The 26,328-nt window shown below is 43.9% G+C and overlaps 1 protein-coding gene across 1 annotated transcript in view; it reads right to left on the bottom strand.

Annotated features, from left to right (window-relative positions):
• USP2 (ubiquitin specific peptidase 2) overlaps positions 1-14,969 on the bottom strand; it is a 192,394-nt gene extending 177,425 nt beyond the window's left edge. The window contains exon 1 of the mRNA XM_082274547.1: positions 14,823-14,969. The gene's annotated coding sequence lies outside the window, so the exon portion shown is untranslated. The remainder of the gene's footprint in view (positions 1-14,822) is intronic.
• Positions 14,970-26,328: the final 11,359 nt, after the last annotated feature.

Genomic DNA, 26,328 nt, shown 5'->3' with positions numbered 1-26,328 from the left:
TTTCAGTCGACCCCGCTGACCGGCACCATACTACTTGGGTGTCCGTCGGTGGTTCTTCTGATATCAAGTAACACGTTTCCAAGAATTGTGTGACTATTAATGATCTTGTATTTGAACTGTATGTAAATTACTTTTATAAGTTCTATGCACTGAGATATTGTACAACATAGACCATTGTTGTGTGGTCTCACTCTGTCCTTAATACACAATTATCTGCCTGTATTTTTCTATGATTTTAAAATATTTAGTTTTTTGTTGAATAAAAGAAATCTTTTTTAAAAAAACTCTTGTGCCCGAAATCCCTGTTTCCCAATCCTTCCATATTTACTTCCAGACAATCTACAGCAGCCATCTACATTGAACTCTGCATAAAATCATGGTGGGGAGCAACAAATCAATGCTCAAGCCACTACAAATATTTCTTCATGTACTGAAGTCTGTGGAGAAGGATTAAGCCACAAATGCTGTGCCAGGGTATGTCTAGTCAAAATATATCCAAAGGATCAACCTGAGAAAGCTACCAGGATGTATGCCATAATAGATGAGCAGAGCAACAGATCCCTGGTTAAACCTAAATTCTTTGGGATCTTTGGCATAAAGGGTCATGCTACACCATATACTCTCAACACCTATTCTGGTTGTGTAGAAACCTCTGGCAGAAGGGTCAATGAGTTCATGGTCTCCCATATCAAGGTAAAGAAGGGCATACTCTTGCCAACTATCAGGGCACCAATTGCAGGAGGACTCTAGGACAAGTGAAGGGTTCTAGGACCCAGAATCTCCGCCAGCACCTCGCCTGGGCCTTTATAAAGGGAGCCAGTCCATGTCTAAAGTGCTGTTTGCTCTTCAGCCGCTACCAACTTTCCCGTGTTTCCTGTTTCCTGTGATTCCTGGTTACCGACTCGGCTTGTTCTAGATCTATCTCTGGCTCGCTCCCTGACTTTGACCTCCGCTTGTTTAACAGATTTCCTCTGCCTGCTACCTGTCCTGACATCGGCTTCCAACTGACCTTGTCTCCTTTGCTACCCACCTGGCAAAAACCTTGGATTGAATCATCTATCCTCTGTCTCAGCGACCCTAGTTACCTGCTACATCTCACAGGTGCAACCTGCCTGCAGTAGCCCCGCAGCACAACAGCGGTGTTCCTGAAGCCCTTTTCTGCATGCAACTCTGCAGGCAACCTGTGCTACTTTGGGCACTCCTCCTGTCTCACCTCCATGGGAGTCTGGAACTTCGCTTCAAGGGAAGCCCTATCTCCATTGGCCTCCAGCACTTGATAACAGATACCAAAATTAGTTGAATGTGACCAAATACCAGACAACAGGGAAGAAATTCCTACTCCAGAAGCTGCATATCACCATCCCTACTTAAGGCACCTGGTTTCTGAGATTCCTCCAATGGACATGGATGCTGAAATCTAAGGGCTCTTTCACACATCCCGCCTGTTGGACGGACTCCGTTTATCTCAGCGGGGGATCGATCCGCCGACCCCCCCGCTGAGCAGGAGGATGACCGCTGTTCTCTGCACTGTGTGCGGAGACACAGCTGTCAGTTCCCCATACATCTCTATGGGGGAATCGGATGGGAATGGACTATCGGTCCGTTCTCATCCCATCCGCTGGACGGATGGAAAATAGGGTTTCCATCCGTCCAGATTTGACGGATCGGATTGGATGTCAGCAGACATGTCTCCGCTGACATCCGATGCCCCATAGGGATGCATGGGGGGACTGTTCAGATCCGCCAAAAAAAACAGACAGGCAGATCTGAACGGTCTGCTTGTGTGAAAGGGGCCTTATGGGCCATACACACTATAAGATTTTCTGAAGACTTTTTCCTTTAGACTTACCAAAACCATATAATATGAGGTCAAACCTAAACACTTTCAGTTTGTATGCAATCTGGCAGACCCTTGCACTACATAGAAAAGGTAAATCTAAAGGAAATCTAACCACAAAAGTTGGATAGTGTGTATCCAGCTTAAAGCCTCGTACACACGCAACGATTGTTGGCCATTAATTTTCGGACAATGTCCGATCGGCCGATTGTCGGCTTGTTAGGATGATGCTTCCGACAACCGACTGCGACTTTTCGGCCGAAAAAAATCTGGTGTGCATGCTATAAAATTTTTGTTGGCCGTCAACACAACGGCCGATTTTCCATCAGTCAGTACAGATTTCGGCAGACAAAAATTAGATGAGCAAGACTGGGCATGCTCAGAGAAGAAAAAAACACACTGAAAGTAAACCAGCACATGACATCACTTCTGAAGTTGGTTGTTGTTGGCCGAAAAAATTTGTGTGCAGTCTAGAGCACATTTCAACCAACACAACAACACTGGACAAAAGACGGCCGATCGGTCGGCCAACAATTGGGGAGTGTGTATGAGGCATTAGTCTTGCTGGGAAGAGACAGTCTAACAGTACATAAAGTTCACCAGCAGTGCAATGGATCTGACAATGCCCCATATGCACAAAGACTTGATCTAGGCTGTGTAATAGTGGGAGATGATTTGGTGAGTTTAGCTATCAGATAACAGCTGTCCGCAGTGATTATATCTGCTTATACAGGCCAGGCATAGGTCTCGGCAAGGGATAGGTCACTATTACAAAAGTTGGAGTCAGAATAAGACCCGAGTGTGGAGGGGGCAACCCTAGGGAAGTTGGCCAGATAGTAGGTGTTTGGCCAGGAGTCGAAGAGATTGGGCTAAAGACTAGGAGAAATATTTTGATCCAATTGATTGATTTGACTTCCTTTGGGGAACAGAAAAATATTTTTTTCCTTCTGTGTGGCAATATAATTACCTATTGCACAACATATAGTTATACATCTACATGGAAGCAGATACATTTTTCCATACATAATGCAGGCACTACGTCATGCTTTATAGTGAAAAACAATGTTTTTTATTAAGTGGCCTATACCAGTCTGATTCAGATGCTTTCAGTTGGATCAGATGAAAAGCTTGTCTATGGGAGGCTCTTGACCTTGCCAGCTTAAGACTGGGGCAACGGTCTTTTATGAAGATTACAAAACAAGCTAAGCAGAATGTTCTTTCATTAAGTGCTCAGGTCCTTCAGTTGCCTGATTGTGGTTTGATTGTGCCTGCATGGTCAACCACCCCCCTGTGTCTATGGGCACTCTACTCTTTCTTAATGCATTCCACAAATTAGTCTGACAGAAAATAATGCACTCTTTATGCTTAATATTTTATTTGAATACTGACTAATCAAGGAGGCTCAAGCTGGCCATATACATTACTATAACAATCCAGCATATATGTTCACTGAAAATACAGAATTTAAGATGTAATACAACTTTAATTCCCCGTACACACGCAACGATTATCGGCCGACCGATCGTCCGACTTTTGTCCAGAGTTGTGTTTTGTTGGTTGGAATGTGCCTAGACTGTACACGAATTTTCTCGGCCAACAAAAATCTACTTCAGAAGTGATGTCTTGTGCTGGTTTACTTTCCGTGTGTATTTTCTTCTCTGAGCATGCCCAGTCTTGCTCATCAGATTTCTGTCTGCTGAAATCTGTACTGACTGACGGAAAATCGGCCGTTGTGTTGACGGCCAACAAAAATTTTATAGCCTGCACACCAGATTTTTTTCGGCCGAAAAGTCGGAGTCGGTTGTCGGAAGCATCATACTAACAAGCCGAAAATCGGCCGATCGGACGTTGGCCGAAAATTCCTGGCCAATAATCGATAAGTGTGTACGAGGCATTAGACAAACATGATGCAATGTGGTAACTTAATTTAATGTTAATAGCAACAAAGGAGGTTTAACAAAAATACATGACATTACGCCAGGCGGGGCCTAGGAAGCTCCTGTCGGGTGGAGATCACTCTGCCTGACAGGGAAGTGACTGTTAGTATTGTGCCGGCCAAATGCAGGAGCGTACTCTGCATACTCCTACCGCTCCGCTGCAGCTCTGCAAATATAACATTGTGTAGCGGCAACCAGCAGCTGTATACAGTGTCTGGCCCCTACATGAATCCAGCGTTTTTACCTGGTATCAGAGCGGCCCGGGGGGCAATTGCCCCCCTGCCCCCCTTCCCAGTCCTCCCCTGGCGATGTCCACCGGGACCCACAGATAGTATGGAGGAGAGGCAGAACGGCAGTCTGTCAGAGAGGAAGATGGTGGTCTTGTATTTTTTTGCTAAGCAGAAACACAATCTGTCTTCCTACAGTTAGGACACCCCCCATCCCCCCACACAGTTAGAAAGTACTCCCTAGGAGCACACTTAACCCTTTGATCGCCCCTGATGTTAAACCACTTCCCTGCCAGTGAAATTAGTACAGGGACAGTGCATTTTTTTTAGCACTGATTACTGTATTGGTGTCACTGGTCTCCAAAAAGTGCCACTTAGTGTTAGATCTGTCCGCCGCAATGTTGCAGTCCCATTAAAAATCACTGATCTCCGCCATTACTGGTAAAAAAAAAAAAAAAATTCCATAAATCTATCCCATAGTTTGTATACGCAATAACTTTTGCACAAACCAATTAGTATACACTTATTATTATTTTTTTTTTTTTTTACCAAAAATATGTAGCAGAACACATATTGGCATAAATTGATAAATAAATTCGATTTTTAAAATGTTATTAGGTATGTTTTATAGCATAAAGTAAAATATATTGTTTTTTGTTTTTTTTCAAAACGGGTGTTTTTTTTTTTTTTTTTTTTTTGTTTGTTTATAGAGCAAAAAATAAAAACCGCAGACATGACCAAATACCACCAAAAGAAAGCTCCATTTGTGTGAAAAAAAAAAAAAAAAAAAGGATATACATTTGGGTACAGTGTTGCATGTCTGCGCAATTGTCAGTTAATGGACCACAGTGTCGTATCGCAAAAATGGCCTAGTCATTAGGAGGGTAAAACCTTCTGGGGCTGAAGTGGGTAATGTGTTACTAAACCCAGGAGCCTGCATTCACTATATCTGGTCTCCCACAGTACACAGAACATAGAAATGACATTATTTTAGTAAATTTAAACTGCTAAATACTTTTTGTCTTCAGCAGTATATAGAAGCCTTGTGACTTCTATCAGTTCCTAATAAAGCTTGTAGGAGGAGTTTTCATTCTCTCCTGACCCTCTGTCTTGACAGTGCTGATTGGCCCTGTGCTGATCACATGCACTCTCCCAAGAGAAAAAAAAAAAACTCTCTAGCAATACACACCAAACTGAGCATGTTAAGCCTGTCCTAGCTCTTTAAATATCAGGTGTTTTTGGAGACAGTGGAAGAAGAGGAGGATCAGAGAGACAGGATCAAACAGCCTTTATACACAATGCAAATTTGAGGGTGGCAAACTAAACGACACTCCCCCGGAGATGGACATGAATGTGCGGAACACAGCCTTTTTTGAAGCCCATTAGAGCCTCGGGCTCTAATCACATGCGTCAACAAAGAAAAAACAACCGTAATCCATGCGTCTGATGCTCCGCATGTAGATTAGGGGGCCAGACGCATGGATGGAAGGGGGGGTGGAAATCGGTGCACCAGCGCTCCTAATGGACAGGCTGCCACTGACTACAAGCCAGATAAAAACACTTATTGACTGTGTATTGATCGACAGAGGGATAAAAGTGAGTCATGCACAGGTCCTGAAGTCCTATAAAGGTCCTCATGCTGCTGCACAGACTATACTAATGATGTGTCTACTCCTAATCAATAGAAGAGGTGGTAGGCCATCACGTTTCCTTGAATAGGTTTAAGCTGGATATAGATAGAAATGTGGCTGGTTCAGCAGAGACCGAACAAATTTCAGTCTGTGTATGGCTGTTCATGTTTGACAGAAGTTGTTGGCTTGTCCAATAAACAAACCTTTGGCCTAAAATTTCATTGGCGGGGACCTAAAATAATAATATGTAATACATATTATAAATATAGCACAAAGTGTACATTATTACCTAAATATGAAATTTAGACATTTGCATTGTGGTAACACGTGCATGTAACACTGTAATATATGGAACGTGTTACAGCAGGGCCGTCTTTACCGCAGGGCAAAAGGGACAGCTGCCCCAAACCCAATCATTACTGTGGGGCCTAAAGCAGCTGCCCCTTGAGCCCGCACTGCCTGAAAATAGTGAAGTGGATTTGGGAGGGCCCAATCAATATTATTGATGGCCCTATGTTAGAATGTCATTCATTTTAGGAATGAAGGAAGTGCACCAGTGTTGTAGCGCATTGCCATGTGCAGTGATGCTTAGCATTAAAAAAAGTCATGTGCTTGTTTAAAACACATTAGGCGGCGTTGGTGGCCCATTCATGTTGAATGGGCTGCCTTAATGCAACGTACGTTAACGTGTAACAAAATGCATGTTGCAACTCAAATTCTACCTGCTAAGGAAAAAAAAAAAATCGAAAGGCTCTTTCGCGCTACTTCAACATGATTTCAAAGCTGCACATCAGTACAATTTACACTTCCGATTTCATTGCAGCTTATGACTTAACAAAAGTCTATGCAAGTCCTAATGAAAATCGGTAAAAAGTAGTGCAGGAACCTTTTTCATAATCGCTGTGACATGAGTCGCGGCAATATGAACGGTTCCATTGCTGGCAACGAGGTGCGACTCGTTATGCGATTTGGAACTGTCAAATCACATGACAAGTCGCACGGGTGTGAACGGGGGCTGAGAGTTGATGTGTAGCAGCTTGCTGGAAACAGAGCATCTGTTTATATACAGTGGGTACGGAAAGTATTCAGACCCCCTTAAATTTTTCACTCTTTGTTATATTGCAGCCATTTGCTAAAATAATTTAAGTTCATTCTTCTTCCTCATGAATGTACACATAGCACCCCATACTGACAGAAAAACACAGAATTGTTGACATTGTTGCAGATTTATTAAAAATGAAAAACTGACATATCACATGGTCCTAAGTATTCAGACCCTTTGCTCAGTATTTAGTAGAAGCCCCCTTTTGATCTAATACAGCCAGGAGTCTTTTTGGGAAAGATGCAACAAGTCTTTCACACCTGGATTTGGGGATCCTCTGCCATTCCTCCTTGCAGATGCGCTCCAGTTCTGTCAGGTTGGATGGTAAACGTTGGTGGACAGCCATTTTTAGGTCTCTCCAGAGATGCTCAATTGGGTTTAAGTCAGGGCTCTGGCTGGACCATTCAAGAACAGTCACGGAGTTGTTGTGAAGCCACTCCTTCGTTATTTTAGCTGTGTGCTTAGGGTCATTGTCTTGTTGGAAGGTAAACCTTCGGCCCAGTCTGAGGTCCAGAGCACTCTGGAGAAGGTTTTTGTCCAGGATATCCCTGTACTTGGCCGCATTCATCTTTCCCTCGATTGCAACCAGTCGTCCTGTCCCTGCAGCTGAAAAACACCCCCACAGCATGATGCTGCCACCACCATGCTTCACTGTTGGGACTGTATTGGACAGGTGATGAGCAGTGCCTGGTTTTCTCCACACATACCGCTTAGAATTAAGGCCAAAAAGTTCTATTTTGGTCTCATCAGACCAGAGAATCTTATTTCTCACCATCTTGGAGTCCTTCAGGTGTTTTTTTAGCAAACTCCATGCGGGCTTTCATGTGTCTTACACTGAGGAGAGGCTTCCGTCGGGCCACTCTGCCATAAAGCCCCGACTGGTGGAGGGCTGCAGTGATAGTTGACTTTCTACAACTTTCTCCCATCTCCTGACTGCATCTCTGGAGCTCAGCCACAGTGATCTTTGGGTTCTTCTTTACCTCTCTCACCAAGGCTCTTCTCCCCCGATAGCTCAGTTTGGCCGGACGGCCAGCTCTAGGAAGGGTTCTGGTCGTCCCAAACGTCTTCCATTTGAGGATTATGGAGGCCACTGTGCTCTTAGGAACCTTAAGTGCAGCAGAAATCTTTTTGTAACCTTGGCCAGATCTGTGCCTTGCCACAATTCTGTCTCTGAGCTCTTCAGGCAGTTCCTTTGACCTCATGATTCTCATTTGCTCTGACATGCATTGTGATCTGGAAGGTCTTATATAGACAGGCGTGTGGCTTTCCTAATCAAGTCCAATCAGTATAATCAAACACAGCTGGACTCAAATGAAGGTGTAGAACCATCTCAAGGATGATCAGAAGAAATGGAAAGCACCTGAGTTAAATATATGAGTGTCACAGCAAAGGGTCTGAATACTTAGGACCATGTGATATTTCAGTTTTTCTTTTTTAATAAATCTGCAACAATGTCAACAATTCTGTGTTTTTCTGTCAGTATGGGGTGCTATGTGTACATTCATGAGGAAGAAGAATGAACTTAAATGATTTTAGCAAATGGCTGCAATATAACAAAGAGTGAAAAATTTAAGGGGGTCTGAATACTTTCCGTACCCACTGTACATAACAAATACCAATAAAAGAAAAAATACAATTGCTAGCTATACAAATGACAGCTTGATTCATCTGGAGGCTGTGAGCAACTCCTAATTGGTGATCAGCTTACCACAGGCTGAGCGAGGCTGCCTCCTCTGTCAGGCTGGGAACCCCAAACCCGTGAACAGAAAAGAAAGAGGGAGAGGGGCTCCATAGTGTAGGAAGGGAGTTTATTATAGAGATCGAATAAAGGGCGCAGCTCTCTCCATGGCTATTTTACCTCTTTCATACAGGTCTGGTCCTCTAATCAACAGGGGGTTTGTGAGCAGATCCACTGCTGAATCTAAGCTGAATGGGGTAGATGTCAGTTTTTTGACACCCGGACCCGTGTAAGCTCTATGGGAAGCCAAATGCTTTCAATCTGTCATGTTTAGGTCTGGAAAACTGGAAAGGACACAGTCCTTATTCCTTCTTTTTTTCCTGGACTTGTAAGTAGGTGTAAACAGACAGGTCCGTCTAAAGATCTCACAGTCAGATCTCATCCTAAAGTCTGTGTGAAAGGGGCCTTAAGCCACGTACACACGTACCGATCGTCGGCGAACGATCGGCCGTCTTTTGTCCCCGGGCTGTCGGTGTCTGTTGAAAAGTGCAAAGACAGCACAAGAATTTTGTCCGCCGACTACAGCCGACTGCAGAAGTGATGTCATGTAATGGTTAACTTTCCCTGTGTTTTTTCTTTTCTGAGCATGCCCAGTCTTGCAAATCTGCTGTCTGTCGGCCGAATTCTGTACTGACTGGCGAACAATCGGCCGCTCTGGTGTCGGCATACAAAAATTTTAATGCTTGCATGACAGATTCTTGTCGGCAGAATGTGCGCTGATGGCTGTCGGAGGCATCATACTAACAAGCGTACAATCGGCAGATCGTTCGTCGGCCGACGCTTGTCTGCCGACGATCGGTACGTGTGTACGGGCCTTAAGGGGAAATGGGGGGGAGAGGAAACTGGATTTTAACGGTCCTTTCACACGGGCTGTCCGACTTAAGCCCCGTACACACGCACAGATTGTTGGCCGTAAATTGTTGGCCAACATCCGATCTGCCGATTGTAGGCTTGTTAGTATGATGCTTCCGACAACCAACTGCGAATTTTCGGCCGGAAAAAATCTGGTGTGCATGCTATAAAAATTTTGTTGGCAAACAAAAAACGGCCGATTGTTCCTCAGTCAGTACAGATTTCGGCAGACAAAAATCAGATGAGCAAAGCTGGGCATACTCAAGGCCCGTACACACGTACCGATTGTCGGCCGAAAATGTTCGGCCGCCGAAAGATCGGCCGATTTTCGGCTTGTTAGTATGATGCTTCCGACAGCCGACAGCGCACTTTCGGCCTAACAGAATCTGTCATGCAAGCATTAAAATTTTTGTATGCCGACACCAGAACGGCCGATTGTTCGCCAGTCAGTACAGATTTCGGCCGACAGACAGCAGATTTGCAAGACTGGGCATGCTCAGAAAAGAAAAAACACAAGGAAAGTGAACCATCACATGACATCACTTCTGCAGTCGGCTGTAGTCGGCGGACAAAATTCTTGTGCAGTCTTTTGAACTTTTCAACAGACACGACAGCCCGGGGACAAAAGACGGCCGATCGTTCGGCCGACGATCGTTAAGTGTGTACGGGGCTTCAGAGAAGAAAAAACACAGGGAAAGTCAACCATCACATGACATCACTTCTGAAGTTGGTTTTTGTTGGCCAACAAAAGTCCAGTGCAAGTCTAGAGCACATTTCAACCAATAAACACTGGACAAAAGTTGGCCGATCAGTTGGCCAACAATCTGTGCGTGTGTACGGGGCTTAAGTTTTGCTCAGCGGGATGACAGGTCCGTCTCCGCATACTTTTTGCAGAAAAAGACCCGTCAGATCCCTGCTCTCCTCTATGGGAGATCGGATGAAAATGCACCACTTGTCCGTTTTCATCCGATCCCATCTGATCCTCCAGACAGATGGAAAATAGGATTTCCATCCGTCTGTATTTCACAGAGAGGATCGGATAGTCAGAGGGCATGTCAACGCTAACATCCGCCACTCCATAGAGGTTGGATCAGGTCGGCCTGAAAAACTGACAGGCGGACCTGATCGGAAAGCCCGTATGAAAGGGCCCTAACTTTGTATTTTTTTAAACATTGTAACACTGTATCTCTTCCTCTGTTCTAAGCAGAGGAGCACAATGACATATTTTGAACCATGTTACTTGGTTCTTGATTGTTTCTGAGACCTGCAACTGTAATTGACAACATTATCACAGAATTACCAGTGCTATCATTCCTCATGTGGAACATTAACTATAAGCCCTCTTTCACATTGGAGTAACTTGTCAAGTCGCACCCTATTGTAGGCAATGGCCACGTTCAAATCGATGCAAAGCCAACTTTGTGGTGCCGCATCGATTTGAAAAAGTAGTTCCTGCATGAAGCCACACAGATGTCTTCAAAGTCGCACCAGAAGTCACACTGACTAATGCCTCGTACACACGCACCGATTGTTGGCCGTGAATTTTCGGCCAACGTCCGATCGGCCGATTGTCGGCTTGTTACTATGATGCTTCCGACAACCGACTGCGACTTTTCGGCCGAACAAAATCTGGTGTGCATGCTATAAAATTTTTGTTGGCCGTCAACAGAACAGCCGATTGTTCGTCAGTCAGTACAGATTTCGGCAGACAAAAATCAGATGAGCGAGACTGGGCATGCTCAGAGAAGAAAAAACACACTGAAAGTAAACCGGCACATGACATCACTTCTGAAGTTGGTTGTTGGCCGAAAAAATTTGTGTGCAGTCTAGAGCACATTTCAACCAACACAACAACACTGGACAAAGGTCGGCCGATCGGTCGGCCAACAATCGGTGCGTGTGTATGAGGCTTTATTCTCATGACACAGATGGCTGTGCTCGAAACACAGGTTGTGTTTGTCTAGTGGGGCATTTGAACTTGTAGAGATGTTGAAAAGCTGCGGACAACTTTGGGTAATTACATTCACAATTGGTTTTCCAACCGATTTTCTTTTTTTTTTTTAATGAATACACCTGAAAATCAAGGACACCAGGGATAATTCCTGGAAGACAGGCATGTTTTCCCACTATTTGGATTGTGGTCCCTTTCAGGGGGGACAACAAGAGACAGAAGGAATACTCAGGGGTTCATACCAATGCAGAGTGAGGGGTTTCAGAATAATCCAATAGAAAGGGGAATACCTAACAGTTTTCCGAGGATTGAGAGGTCCTAATATGTGAATTCAAAAGTTTAGAGAGATTTTGAGTGAAAAAGAACCTCCAACCCAGATTAGGGATACTTTGAAAGGGTTAACTCACCTGCAAGAGAGGGTTGAAAAGGGCGTAAGCAGTCAGCAGGTGACTGAGGTTTAGAATGTTAGGGCCACGAAAGAATAAAATAGAGAAGTGGCCCCATGGGATTGTCATCCCTAACACCCATTTGTTTTATAAATAAATTTTACTTTTAATAGAGGTCTATGTTGATTAAGTACAGGTCTCTCTATGGCTGCTTTGCTGGTTCTTTTTGTTTTCTGTTTCAGGTGACAAGATGCCTGCTGTTGCTAGGAAGATTTACCTCAGCTGCTGAGCACTGTATTGGTGACAAATCTTTTGGCGGGAAACATCTAGCCAATGAGTGTAACCTTTTACTTATATCCTCTCCTGTCACTGGGCGGAGTCAGCATTTACCTCAGGTCTGTCAGCTGGACTCACCGCTGGGATTCTCCTCAGCCTTCCTTCTGGATATTTTAACCTGCTCTCCCACCCTCCCTCCCCCTTTGTTATTTCCCCTCGTCGCGGTCCACCTTTATGTGGGTAACGTCGCCCACTTTGTGGGTGGACAGTGGTTGGTACGCTGTTATTGGTATAAGATATTGCTGCTTGAGTTGTAGTGACTAAGCATGCTAGTCTGTTATTAACGACAGTTCTGTTTGATATTGAAAGTCAATCTTTTTGGGTAATGTCGCCCACTTTGTGGGTGGACAGTGGTTGGTAAACTGTTATTTGGTTGGTATAAGATATTGCTGCTTGAGTCTTAGTGACTAAGCATGTTGGTCTGTTAATGGTTAACAGCGGTTCTGTTTGGTATTAAAAGTTAAAGTTCATTTCATAATTTAAATTGTTTTAAACCCAATAAAGGGGCCGCGGCCTAAACTCTTCCACAATCCTTGTTGTGTGTTTATTTTATATTTTAGGTATGTTCTTATGGTATGATGGGTGTTAATGGGGTGTACAATCCCATTGAACAGGACACAGTTATGAGGGAGATATGGACGCTTTGGCTTTTGGGCCCTATTGCCATTTTTTTTGCAACCCGCAGCAGGCAGGAACCTTAATCCCTTGTGTGGGATTGGTTTAAACTGGCAGTAAGCCATACTTTTCTTTTCTGTATATCAGAGTTGTAGGCTGTTTTTGTTTGGTATGCTGAAGGAAAGTTTTTTTTTTTGTCAGGCTGTTTTACGTAATAAAATAGTGTTTGCTTTACATATTTGGCTGGCTGGTGATCCGGAACACTATAACATCACACCAAATGCACTTAAAAACGACATGTAGGAAAAATTTCTGTAATTTTAACAGGATTCTGCTTATATGAATACTTTCAATAGTATGTGTTTTCTTCTCAACAAAGGATTTTCCAGCATGTAAGAATAATACAATAAATAAAAAAATAAAAAATACTTAAACAAATTGGGATTATAATAAACCATGCTCAGATTTTCATTTAACATGCATTGCCAGAAAAGAAGGGGAATAGTCTACAAATGTGTATGTAAAGCCAAGTCATTTTATTTTATATAGTTGGGAAGGGTTCAGGTTTCGGTCCTTTATATTTTGTGGTGTCCCATCTGGAAGATTTTCCTTCACTTCCTGTCCTAGAAATATAGCAGAAAGAGGAAATCACTTCCTCTTAAATAGGGGTCACCACCATAGGAAGATTTCTCTTACGTGTTCCTGTGGATTCCTATTAATTTCTGTCCTATGGGCAATGGTCACCAGGACAAAGAGTGAGTGAAACTGCTTATGCCTCGTACACACGCATCGATTATTGGTCGGGAATTTTCGGCCAACGTCCGATCGGCTGATTTTCGGCTTGTTAGTATGATGCTTCCGACAACCGACTCCCGACTTTTCGGCCGAAAAAAATCTGGTGTGCAGGCTATAAAATTTTTGTTGGCCGTCAACACAACGGCCGATTTTTCCGTCATTCAGTACAGATTTCGGCAGACAAAAATCTGATGAGCAAGACTGGGCATGCTCAGAGAAGAAAAAACACACGGAAAGTAAACCAGCACATGACATCACTTCTGAAGTAGATTTTTGTTGGCCGAGAAAATTCGTGTGCAGTCTAGGCACATTACAACCAACAAAACACCACTCTGGACAAATGTCGGACGATCGGTCGGCCGATAATCGTTGCGTGTGTATGAGGCATTAGAGGAAATTCATACAAAAAATAAAAACTTGACAGAAGTTCTAATTCTTCCCTACTGTAGCAAAAAGTTAAAAAAAAGTTTTGGATGTTACATACACTTGAATTGAGTGAGTACATTTATTTAGTGGAAAAATCAATGGTTAAAGTGAATATAAATCCAAAACTTTATTAGTAGTAAAGGGATAAGCCCCTTGCCCCTATCAATTTATTTTTCCATCAGGAATTTTCCATCCCCTGAAGACATAACAGGAAATAATTTGAAAGTGATAATTTCCATTTTAGACATTTTTCATTGGAAGATCATCAATTGTTCTGGCCACCACTTTAAAATTGCTGAATTTTGACTTACTTTATGTCCCGTGACAGTGGTCACCAGGACAAGCTGAGTGATGAATCTTTGCAGCGGGGACACAGACAGCAATAAAAATTTGAAGAAGAGTCTTATGTACTCTATCCACCACATCTAAAGAAAAAAAAAAGTCTTCACGCAACAGGTAGACAGCCTCCCTGGCACAGTGCAATACTAGAGCGATGCCTAGGTTGTTGACATCTTAAATGGTCTTGCCAGTTGGCCAATACCCAACTAGAAAAGGAATTTGCATTGAGTACAAATCTCATTACAGATCTGTAATGTCTGTACATACCTAGAAGCTAGTGGTTCTCAAAAACTGAGTTTCCATGATATAAAAAAAACAAAACTGTATGTTCATAAAATTGCTGATTTTTCTGTATGATCTGACTCAACTTTCCGTCTACAATTGGGCACCTTTGCAGAAACGTAATAGCTGCTTGAATTATAAATTATTCTAAACTGGGTTAGCAGGTTAATTTAGCTAAACTTCACGATACAGCATTACCCAACCCCAAAAAAATGTGACTGTTTTTTTAGGTTATGTTTCAACATTAACACACAGTATTATATCTATAAGTATAGCAGTACAGAAGAAATTCAATGCTATGATATACAGTAAGCTACTGAATTCTATAAGGTTACTACAAGGTCCTGTTTGGTTACATATGGCCTCACCTTCTTTATGAACGCAGCTGGTCGCAGTTAGATTTCAAACTCCTTAATTCCATTTAACTTGTCTTCGGAAGAAATCAAGGCAACGAGAAAGACCACAAGCCAGTGCATATACCTAGATCCATGAACTGTCAAGCAAGGGTATGTATAGCAAACACAGACCCAAGATCTGCTCTTCCCCCAGGAATCCTCAGCTCAGGTTACAGATGGGATAAATATAGCTGCTGACTCTCTGCCCTCTGTCTCAAATTCTAGCCTTTCACGGTAATTAACCACTGGTCTTCCAGACTGTGGTGCTCAACTAATTAGTACACAGGTAATTAGCACCACTATACTACCATTCTAAGAAAAAAAAAAACAACCAAAATTATTTTGTGTGTTTTATTCCTATCTTGTAACCCTATAGGACTCAGAACTAAATATTGCTAAGGAAAAAGTAAACATTGCCTCTGCTTTGACCAATCGTATTCCACAATTCTTTTCCCAAGATTGAACTAAGCAAATAAACCATGCTCTTCACTTGAATTGAAATAAATAAAAGTGCAATTTTAGCCAATCACTTGGTTCTTTTTAGTTTGGGATTTGCTTTGGAACTGAGAACAGGTATACAGATCACCGTGACTGTAATCTATAAAATACTAAATTCATTAGTAAAGTGAGCCAATACATAAATTGTGATTTAAACAAACATCAATTCTATATAGTACATACAACTAAATGTGTGACCAAAGATAACTGAAATTTCCAATAAAGAAAGAAAGAAAGGAAATGAAGATTTGTAGTCCCACATGCCGTGTAGGGATGCCACCCGCCTGGGATTCACCCGGACAGTCCGGATTTTGAATCATGTGTCCAGATTTCAGTCCACCTAAAACCAGGACACATTATATAGACAGGAATGGGGCTCGGAACAGGACCTGACAGGAGGGGGAGGGGGCACTATGTGCTTCACATTACTATTCTCTTTGGAGTGCCCAAAGGTGTGCCAAGTTTGTTACAAACTTTGCTAAATACTAAAATACTGTGCACTTCTAAAGTTTTCAGGTTTGGCTAGAAGCAAAAGTGGCAACCCTAAAGCCGTGGATCTTCAAGATAGCCAAGGTGACACCATCCACTCTAATGTTCTGCTTACCTGAACAGATGTGACCCAAGAGCGGTCTATGTGCCCTTTCTTTAATATAGCAGCCCTGTATTTGCTTAAAATACAATTCTCATTAGAATGCCATAGTGGACATAAAATGGAAGAAATGCTCCAAATAGTGTGATATTGTAAAATAGTAAAGCTTCTATATGCAATAACAGTTACACTCACATGTCCAACATTTAAAAACAAGCATGTAAACAGGCGTGGGAGATGCCAACAGACTGAGCTACTTCCAGTGAAAAAAATTGCCGACAATTGGGTGTGCATGCGTGGCAGAGTGTGTACATGGCTCCACCCAATACATTTCATCCCATCTAACATCATCGAGGGCACCTACCATGACTGGATTCAACCTGGGTGCCATTTGGGTTCCCCTGGGGTGTTGTAAACACAGGATGCAGTGTGCCCGAAATCAGCTTCATGCGTTGCCATGGTGCAGGCGGGCTGACTGCCACGACCCTATCAACCAGTACAAGCTCCAGGTCCAAGATGCATGGCATAATTTATTACTATAGTGCTGATGGCTGGGCCTCTCTTACTATGGCAATGCATAACACTGTTTCAGAACAGGTGGCTTGCAGCCCCCCCACCCAATTTCAAGAATATGTAGGTGCATCGCAGTAGAAAGCCTCTAGCTCTCTGTCATGCTGCTAAAGCTGTAATGTAGGACTCTGATAAGAAGATGTCCATGATGGGGAACTCTGTGATGATGGGGCTGTCATATACAGGGGTGTCTCTAATGTATGAGGGGATTCTGATTGGAAAGGTGGGGCTCGTTATGTGATGAGTGGACTCTATGATGGGGGACTCGGATAAAATGGGGGAGAATCTGCATTCAAAATATTTTTTTTCTACATGTGCTATTATCAGAGGAATGTGAATTTGTGGGGTACATTTAGATTCTGCCAAAGCTGACATAAGAACACAGCAACCAAAAGAATGACTTTATTGGAGTAGAAGGGGGCAATGGGTTTTGTCTTGGAGGTTACGTACCCTTTATTGGATAATTATGAAACTATTCCATGTTGTAATCTTCAGAGATACAGTAATATTGGTGGAGTGCTGGGCATTGATATGAGGTATTCTGAATTTTAAGATAAGGCAGCTCCCTAGAAAATGATTGGCTGGCAAGCTCTCTAACATCCACCAGCTCTGTGATGTCATCATGGAAGAGTGGAAGAGGACTCCAGTGGCATCCTTTGAAGCTCTGGTGAACTCCATGCCCAAGAGGGTTAAAGCAGTGATGGAAAATAATGGTGGCCATACAAAATATTGACACTTTGGGCCCAATTTGGACATTTTCACTTAGGGGTGTACTCACTTTTGTTGCCAGTGGTTTAGACATTAATGGCTGTGTGTTGAGTTATTTTGAGGGGACAGCAAATTTACACTGTTATACAAGCTGTATACTCACTACTTTACATTGTAGCAAAGTGCCATTTCTTCAGTGTTGTCACATGAAAAGATATAATAAAAATTTACATAAATGTGAGGGATGTACTCACTTTTGTGAGATACTGTACATGTTCTGCCATTTAGAATGGCTTAACCCTTGTATTGTGTGAATAGAAGGGAAATACAGCACAAGTGTAACCTATGGAGCCAGCACTGTGCACCTTGGACATAATGCGCATTTAACCCATGTAGTGTGAGGAGTCCCCCACTGCAAGGGTGAGCGTTATAAAATTCCTGGAGTTGGGCTTTTATTTTATTTATTCTGCAAAAGTCATAACACGAAAAATTTAAACCCAAAAGAAGATGAATATTTGGCAACCAAAAATGCACCACCATACGATTGGCAGATGCTATTTAGGAAGCTATGGTCAACCAGTTTTTGTTGGGAAATGTATTCTGCATTTATCTGGTTTCCATTCAAGGCCAACTGGGATGTTGTAAAAATAAATGAAAATGTGCTGTAAAGGGCATACCTAATCTGGATTGAAAAAAAATGGTTGTTCCAATGTCAGCAACTTCTCTATGAACTTGGCATGAATACAGGCATACCCCACTTTTAAGTACACAATGGGACCAGAGCATGTATGTAAAACGAAAATGTACTTACAGTGAAGCAATACCTTTTTTAATTTCTCAATGCATGTAAATACACTAGCTCCATAGGAAATCTTGGTCAGCTTGACATGGCATTGCTCCCAAACCATGGGACAAGGACACCAAGCTTGGGGAGCATGTTAAGGGGATCCAGGACTATGACATAGTAGATTACCTAGGCAAGCTGGCCAGCCACAAACAGGATATGTTGTAGTCCTGGGTCCCCTCTCGGTGCTCCATAAGTTTGGTATCCCTGTCATTCATGGTTTGGGAGCAGTGCCATGTCAAGCTGACCAAGATTTCCTATAGATGCCAATGTTAAAAACCGGGAGTAGTGTCATGCCAAGCTGAACAAGCTGTGTCCTTACTCGCGAGTGTACTTAAAGTGAGTGTACTTAAAGCGGGGTATGCCTGTATAGACTTCTGGTAAGGAGAAGCAAGTATTACATTTGTTACCCAGCACACTGATACACCAGATTCAGTGATTTGTCAGTCTGCCACACAGCAATGTGCTATTCCATGGGAGTTCCCACAATATGGGCATGACATCGTAGGAGTGCAGGGGGTGTGCTTGGGCACACTCTAATCATCCCTGTGTGGTGCAAATTCCACCTGCTACCCACCCCCGACCTATGCCCACCAAAAATGCTGCCGCCTTCTCTCCTCTCCTCTCCCAGCAGCTGCTGCTGCAGGCACAGGATGTCCTTTACTGGTCTCTTAACTTTTTGAATGAACACAGTGAGTGATCAGTACCAATAGTTCACTGTGTTCATTCATAACGGAAGCATAGTAACTGTTTGTTTACTAAGCTGCTTAGCACAGAGCACTGCAAATTCATTCACTGTCCAATGTAGCTGAGGGTGCAGAGAAAGGGACTGGGGAATCTGTGTCCTCAGTCCCTTTCTCTGTCTCAAAAGTGAGACATCAGGGGTCTAGACCCCTGATTTTTCACCAAAGCCCTGCAACAGAGGTAAAAAAAAAATGTGAAAAATAATAAAACAAATGCAAATTGTAAAAAAAAAAAAAAAAACACCATCCAGTGCCCTACCGACACCAAGCTCTGCCCTTCTCACACCATCCACTGCCCCACTGACACCGTTCAGACTTAAATACATCTTAAAATGCTTTTGACATTTATTGATAAGAGTGTTTGTCTGTGTGTGTGTGTGTGTATATGTGTGCGTGTGTGAGTATATATATATATATATATATATATATATATATCGCTTTTTTTTCAGCAGGAATGTGGAGGAATGCAGTCCCCGCACCTCCAGCACCTCCAGCACTCAATGTATTTTATTTTATTTTGTGCTGGGAGGTCTATTGATGCTGGCTGCTGGGGGATCTATTGTCACTGGTGGGGACCTATTTTTATGTGGGGGTCTACTGTTGCCGGATAAGTCTGTTGCTGTTGCGGTAAATTGTTGTTGGGAGGGATCTACTGTTGAGGAGGATGTTTTTTGCTGGTTGTTGGAGGGTCTATTGATGTTGGCTGCTGTGAAGTCTGTTGTTGCTGCTGGGGGTCTATTGTTGCTGGGATCTTATTTTGCTGTGGGGGGGTCCATTGTTGCTGGGTAGAGGCCTGTTGTCATTTTGTGGGTCTATTGTTGTTGGAGGGAGTCTACTGTTGCTAGGGTGGGGTATGTGAAATTCCATAGTAGCATAAAATGATACATGGTTCTGTATTCTCTAAAAGGGGCAGTACTGGGAGATGGGTAGGGGGTTGAATGTAGGGACCGTGCTCAGAAGTGGGTAGCGGGGCAGAGACGAAGGGTGACACAGAAGGGGGGAGTTCCAGGACCTATTTTCTGAGAAAAAAAGCCATGTGTGTGTGTGTATGTACATGTGTGTGTGTGTGTGTGTGTGTGTGTGTGTGTGTGTATATATATATATATACACAGTGCCTTGCGAAAGTATTCGGCCCCCTTGAACTTTACGACCTTTTGCCACATTTCAGGCTTCAAACATAAAGATATAAAACTGTAATTTTTTGTGAAGAATCAACAACAAGTGGGACACAATCATGAAGTGGAACGAAATTTATTGGATATTTCAAACTTTTTTAACAAATAAAAAGCTGAAAAATTGGGCGTGCAAAATTATTCTGCCCCTTTACTTTCAGTGCAGCAAACTCTCTCCAGAAGTTCAGTGAGGATCTCTGAATGATCCAATGTTGACCTAAATGACTAATGATGATAAATAGAATCCACCTGTGTGTAATTAAGTCTCCGTATAAATGCACCTGCACTGTGATAGTCTCAGAGGTCCGTTTAAAGTGCAGAGAGCATCATGAAGAACAAGGAACACACCAGGCAGGTCTGAGATACTGTTGTGGAGAAGTTTAAAGCCGGATTTGGAAACAAAAAGATTTCCCAAGCTTTAAACATCCCAAGGAGCACTGTGCAAGTAAGTAATATTGAAATGGAAGGAGTATCAGACCACTGCAAATCTACGAAGACCTGGCCGTCCCTCTAAACATTCAGCTCATACAAGGAGAAGACTGATCAGAGATGCAGCCAAGAGGCCCATCTATATCTATAACCCAGACATCACTATAAAGCCCGCCGACAAAGGCGGAGATATAGTCATTCAAAATAAAACAGACTACATTGATGAGACCCTCCGACTACTCTCTGACAAAAACACTTATGAAAAATTAACAAAAGATCCATTACCATATTTCGAAGTGGAGGTCCAGCAACTTATCACTACAGCCAGCCACTAACACATCATTGATCCCAAGGAAACCTCTTTTCTCAAGAGAGATTATTATAAAACACCCTACTTCTACCATTTACCCAAAATACACAAACATCCCACTGCACCCCCAGGCAGACCCATAGTCGCCTCTATAGACAGCGTTACCAGTGGCCTCTCCCAGTATGTAGACACCTTCCTACAACCCCTGGCCCAATCTCTCCCGTCATACATCCGGGATTCTGCCCACCTCATGGAGCTTTTGAGACCGTACACCTGGGAGGGGCAATACCTATGGTTATCGCTCGATGCTAACTCCCTATTTACATCCATCCCCCATGACATAGGACTCAAAGCCACAGAACACTTCCTATCCCTTGATAACATGATCAACCCAGACCAAGCCATCTTCATATCACAAGCCATAAAATTCTGCCTCACACACAACTATTTCCTCTTCCAAGACACATACTATCTTCAGATTACAGGTACAGCCATGGGAACCAATTTTGCCCCATCCTACGCCAATCTCACCATGGGATTCTGGGAACAAACATACATTTTGCACAATAACCCATTCACCCAGCATCTTATTTTCTACGGGCGTTACATTGATGATTTAATTATCATCTGGGACGGCCCATCCACTATCATTTCTGAATTTGACCAACATTGCAATAACAACCCCTTTGGCCTATCTTTCAATTCTGCCTGGCATCATGATGTATTACCTTTCCTAGACCCAGAATTAAGTCACAATGGTGGCACCATCATTTCCCGTAATTACTCTAAGCCCACCGCAGGCAACTCATATTTACACTATGACAGTTGCCACCACCCTTTATGGGTCAAGAACATCCCCAAGGGTCAGTTCTGCCGTTTACGGCAAAACTGTACAAGAGTTTCAGACTACATTTCTTAAAGCAATCATCTCAAACAGAAATTTTTGGACAAAGGCTACCCCAGCACACTCATTGACGCAGCGTACAATACCTATCTTCCTGGAAAACCCCCTAAAAAAGATAACCCCACATCTGATTCCACTACTCGGTTCATCACTAGATTTCACGCACGCCACAAAAAGAGGGAAAGTAACACTGGGGTATCCTAAAGCAAGATCCCCTCCTCTCTGCCAATATCCCTGACAAACCACGTATCACCTACCGGAAAGCTCCCTCCCTTAAGAACAAAATTGCCCCCAGTAAATTAAAAAATCCCAAACCCAACACTCTTTGTCTCGTACCCCTTATGGGGATGTTTCAATTTAAAAAGGCCCTCTGCAAAACCTGCGAATTTGTCCAACATGGCCAAAAATCCTTCTCTCACAAAGGTAAAACTTATACTTTTGATGACTTTCACAACTGTTCCACCGACCATGTGGTTTATTGCCTTACCTGCCCATGTCCACTCCTATATGTGGGTAGTACCATCTGTCCTCTAAGACAGCGGTTCGGCAAACATCAAAGCTTCATTGAAACTGGCTGTGATCTACACAGCATTCCCCGCCACTTTCTGGAGACACACCAAAAATCCACCACTGGACTACGGGTTTGGATCCTTGAATCCATCCCCAGGGATCTTACCGCTGCAGAATGCTTCTCTCTACTATGTGAGAGAGAGACGTTCTGGATTTACACCCTAGATAGCCTCAGCCCTAACGGGTTGAAGGAGGAACTAGACGTTGATACCATCTTGTAAGCCCCACACCCTTGATCCATCACCTCTACTAACTTGCCTTTGTTGTTATTATTAATTCAGGATTAATCTTACCGTATATCACATCTGTTAATCCCATCAGGATCCCCTAGTAAGTATAACCCGCCCCCCTCCCTCCTTGGGAATATGTGTACTTAGGAATTTAACACATTCTTAATTTGCCCACTTGCAAGCCACAAAGTTAGCGAGGGGAGTCTTACATAACTCCCCTTAGCACTACGTTCATGCATGTACCCACACTTCTGCTCCCCTTGTTATCTATCGCTTTTTGTTTATTGATTTTAAAGTTTATTCGTGTCACATTATTTTCTCACAATTCCAGCTGATCTGGTGTAATGTTCGTTTTTTAGAGTCCATTCCATGATTTTTAATCGATAACCTTTTATTGTGAAGTTACCGATACATTACTATCTGTATTGCTGCTTTAATTTTATCCCCTCCATCTGCAACGCTGCTGCATCATAGAACAGGCCCCCCCTGTGGACTATGAAGACTGTCCTTTTTCCTTCCATCTGGACACTTGACAAAGGAGTGCGCATGTCCAGGATCGGACTTCCACGCAGACTCCGAAACGCGTTGTGAGCCCAGACTGCCCACACTTCCTGCCCACACTCCTGTGACGTCAGACGCCGCCACAAGCCGCTGGCCGCAGCACCAGCACCTTCACCGCTGCTCGTGGAGATCCGGAGGACAAGAGCAGGTCTCCCCAGCCCTCCTGAACCCAGGGACTGCCTGAACGCTTGGAAACTGCTAAACACCACCAGCCGCTCCTGGAGCGCCGCGTCAGACTCGCACAAGTCCTTACTTATATGTAAGTTACTACATTATTGCTGTAATAAAAATTACTTTCACCACACTCAAGAGGCGCTTTCCCATCTTTTTACTTTCCTGCACAGAGTTGACTTCACTCCCTCGGTCAGCAGCCCTGAGTGCCCTTCGATCCATCCATCCATCCACTCCTGGATCCATCCCGGACTTGTTCATCCCTCACTGGATTCCAGGTTGATTTATTTCCCTTGTTTCATTCAGGGACTTGCACATGGACTGTTAATTCTGCCCTCTTTGTGCATACCCATCATAATTCTAAGTTGACCGGTATCCGGGTTCATCCAGGATACACGTCCCACCGCTCATTGCAGCTGACACTGGATAGCACTACCTATGAGCGCCATACTGCCTACCCTTTTGTAAGAGGCCCATGATCACTCTGGATGAACTGAAGAGATCTACAGCTGAGGTGGGAGACTCTGTCCATAGGACAACAATCAGTCGTATACTGCACAAATCTGGCCTTTATGGAAGAGTGGCAAGAAGAAAGCCATTTCTTAAAGATATCCATAAAAAGTGTTGTTTAAAGTTTGCCACAAGCCACCTGGGAGACACACCAAACATGTGGAAGAAGGTGCTCTGGTCAGATGAAACCAAAATCGAACTTTTTGGCAACAATGCAAAACGTTATGTTTGGCGTAAAAGCAACACAGCTCATCACCCTGAACACACCATCCCCACTGTCAAACATGGTGGTGGCAGCATCATGGTTTGGGCCTGCTTTTCTTCAGCATGGACAGGGAAGATGGTTAAAATTGATGGGAAGATGGATGGAGCCAAATACAGGACCATTCTGGAAGAAAACCTGATGGAGTCTGCAAAAGACCTGAGACTGGGAAGGAGATTTGTCTTCCAACAAGACAATGATCCAAAACATAAAGCAACATCTACAATGGAATGGTTCACAAATAAACATATCCAGGTGTTAGAATGGCCAAGTCAAAGTCCAGACCTGAATCCAATCGAGAATCTGTGGAAAGAACTGAAAACTGCTGTTCAGAAACGCTCTCCATCCAACCTCACTGAGCTCGAGCTGTTTTGCAAGGAGGAATGGGCAAAAATTTCAGTCTCTCGATGTGCAAAACTGATAGAGACATACCCCAAGCGACTTACAGCTGTAATCACAGCAAAAGGTGGCGCTACAAAGTATTAACTTAAGGGGGCTGAATAATTTTGCACGCCCAATTTTTCAGTTTTTTTATTTGTTAAAAAAGTTTGAAATATCCAATAAATTTCATTCCACTTCATGATTGTTTCCCACTTGTTGTTGATTCTTCACAAAAAAAATACAGTTTTATATCTTTATGTTTGAAGCCTGAAATGTGGCAAAAGGTCGCAAAGTTCAAGGGGGCCGAATACTTTCACAAGGCACTGTATATACAAATTGCGGTCGCCAAGTGGTTAATAGTCACAGCCAGTGGCGGCCCGTGCATAGGGGGCGCCAGGGCGCCGCCCCCTACCCCTAAAAAAAAGAAAAAAAAAAAAGAGAAAAAAAACAAAACGAACAAATAAAGTTGTACAAAAAAAAAATTGGGTTCGCCGGCCTCGCCTAAAGGAACTGGTGGCTAGGGGGGGTGGGGTTACGTCCCAGAAGAGGCGCCGATTGGCTGCCTTCTGGGGGCGTAACCTGGGCGCAAGTCTTTGCGATTGGACACCCCCACTTTCTGATATCCTGGCTGTGATTGGTCCAGTCTACAGCCTGGACCAATCATCATCCAGGATATCGCTGACGTCGCAATGGGGGCGGTGCCGGTGCGTGCGTCAGTCACTCACTGTCACCGCCGCTCAGAGAAGAGGAGAGGCCGCCCGCTGGTTCCCGCCGCCGAGACGAGGGAGAAGGACCCGCCGCAGAAAAGGAGGAAGAAGCTGAGCCGCGCCGCCGCCAGGTAAGTTTGAAGGGAGCACGCACGCTGGTCTCTGCATCGATTGGGGTACAATGCTGTGGGCACTCTGCAATAATTGGGGTACAATGCTGGCACTCTGCAATCATTGGGGTACAATGCTGGCACACTGCAATCATTGGGGGACAATGCTGGCACTCTGCAATAATTGGGGGACAAAGCTGTGGCGCTCTGCAATTATTGGGGGACAATGCTGTGGCGCTCTGCAATCATTGGAGGACAATGCTGTGGCGCTCTGCAATTATTGGGGGACAATGCTGTGGTGCTCTGCAATCATTGGGGTACAATGCTGTGGCACTCTGCAGTGATTGGGGTACAATGCTGTGGCGCTCTGCAATCATTGGGGTACAATGCTGTGGCACTCTGCAATCATTGGGGTACAATGCTGTGGCGCACTCTGCAATCATTGGGGACAATGCTGTGGCGCTCTGCAGTGATTGGGGACAATGCTGTGGCGCTCTGCAGTGATTGGGGACAATGCTGTGGCGCTCTGCATTGAAAGGGGCTCGCACGCTGAACTCTGCATTGATGGGGGCACGGAACAGTTGCATTGAAGGGGGCACGCACGCTGAACTCTGCACAGTGTTTATTGCATTGAAGGGGGCACAGCACAGTTGCATTGAAGGGGGCATGCACGCTGAACTCTGCATTGTGGGGGCACAGCACAGTGTTCATTGCATTGAAGGGGGCACAGCACAGTTGCATTGAAGAGGGCATGCACGCTGAACTCTGCATTGTTGGGGCACAGCACAGAGTTCATTGCATTGAAGGGGGCACAGCACAGTGTTTATTGCATTGAAGGGGGCACAGCACAGTGTTTATTGCATTGAAGGGGGCACAGCACAGTGTTCATTGCATTGTGGGGGCACAGCACAGTGTTCATTGCATTGAAGGGGGCACAGCACAGTGTTTATTGCATTGAAGGGGGCACAGCACAGTGTTTATTGCATTGAAGGGGACATAGCACAGTGTTCATTGCATTGAAGGGGGCACAGCACAGTGTTTATTGCATTGAAGGGGGCACAGCACAGTGTTTATTGCATTGAAGGGGCACAGCACAGTGTTTATTGCATTGAAGGGGGCATAGCACAGTGTTCATTGCATTGAAGGGGGCACAGCACATTGTTCATTGCATTGAAGGGGGAACAGCACAGTTGCATTGAAGGGGGCATGC

Source organism: Pelophylax lessonae, assembly GCF_965119305.1.
Source record: "Pelophylax lessonae genome assembly, chromosome: 12".
Classification (NCBI taxonomy): Eukaryota; Metazoa; Chordata; class Amphibia; order Anura; family Ranidae; genus Pelophylax; species Pelophylax lessonae.
Note: the sequence above shows the minus strand (reverse complement) of the source record. Positions and strands in the feature narration are given on the sequence as shown.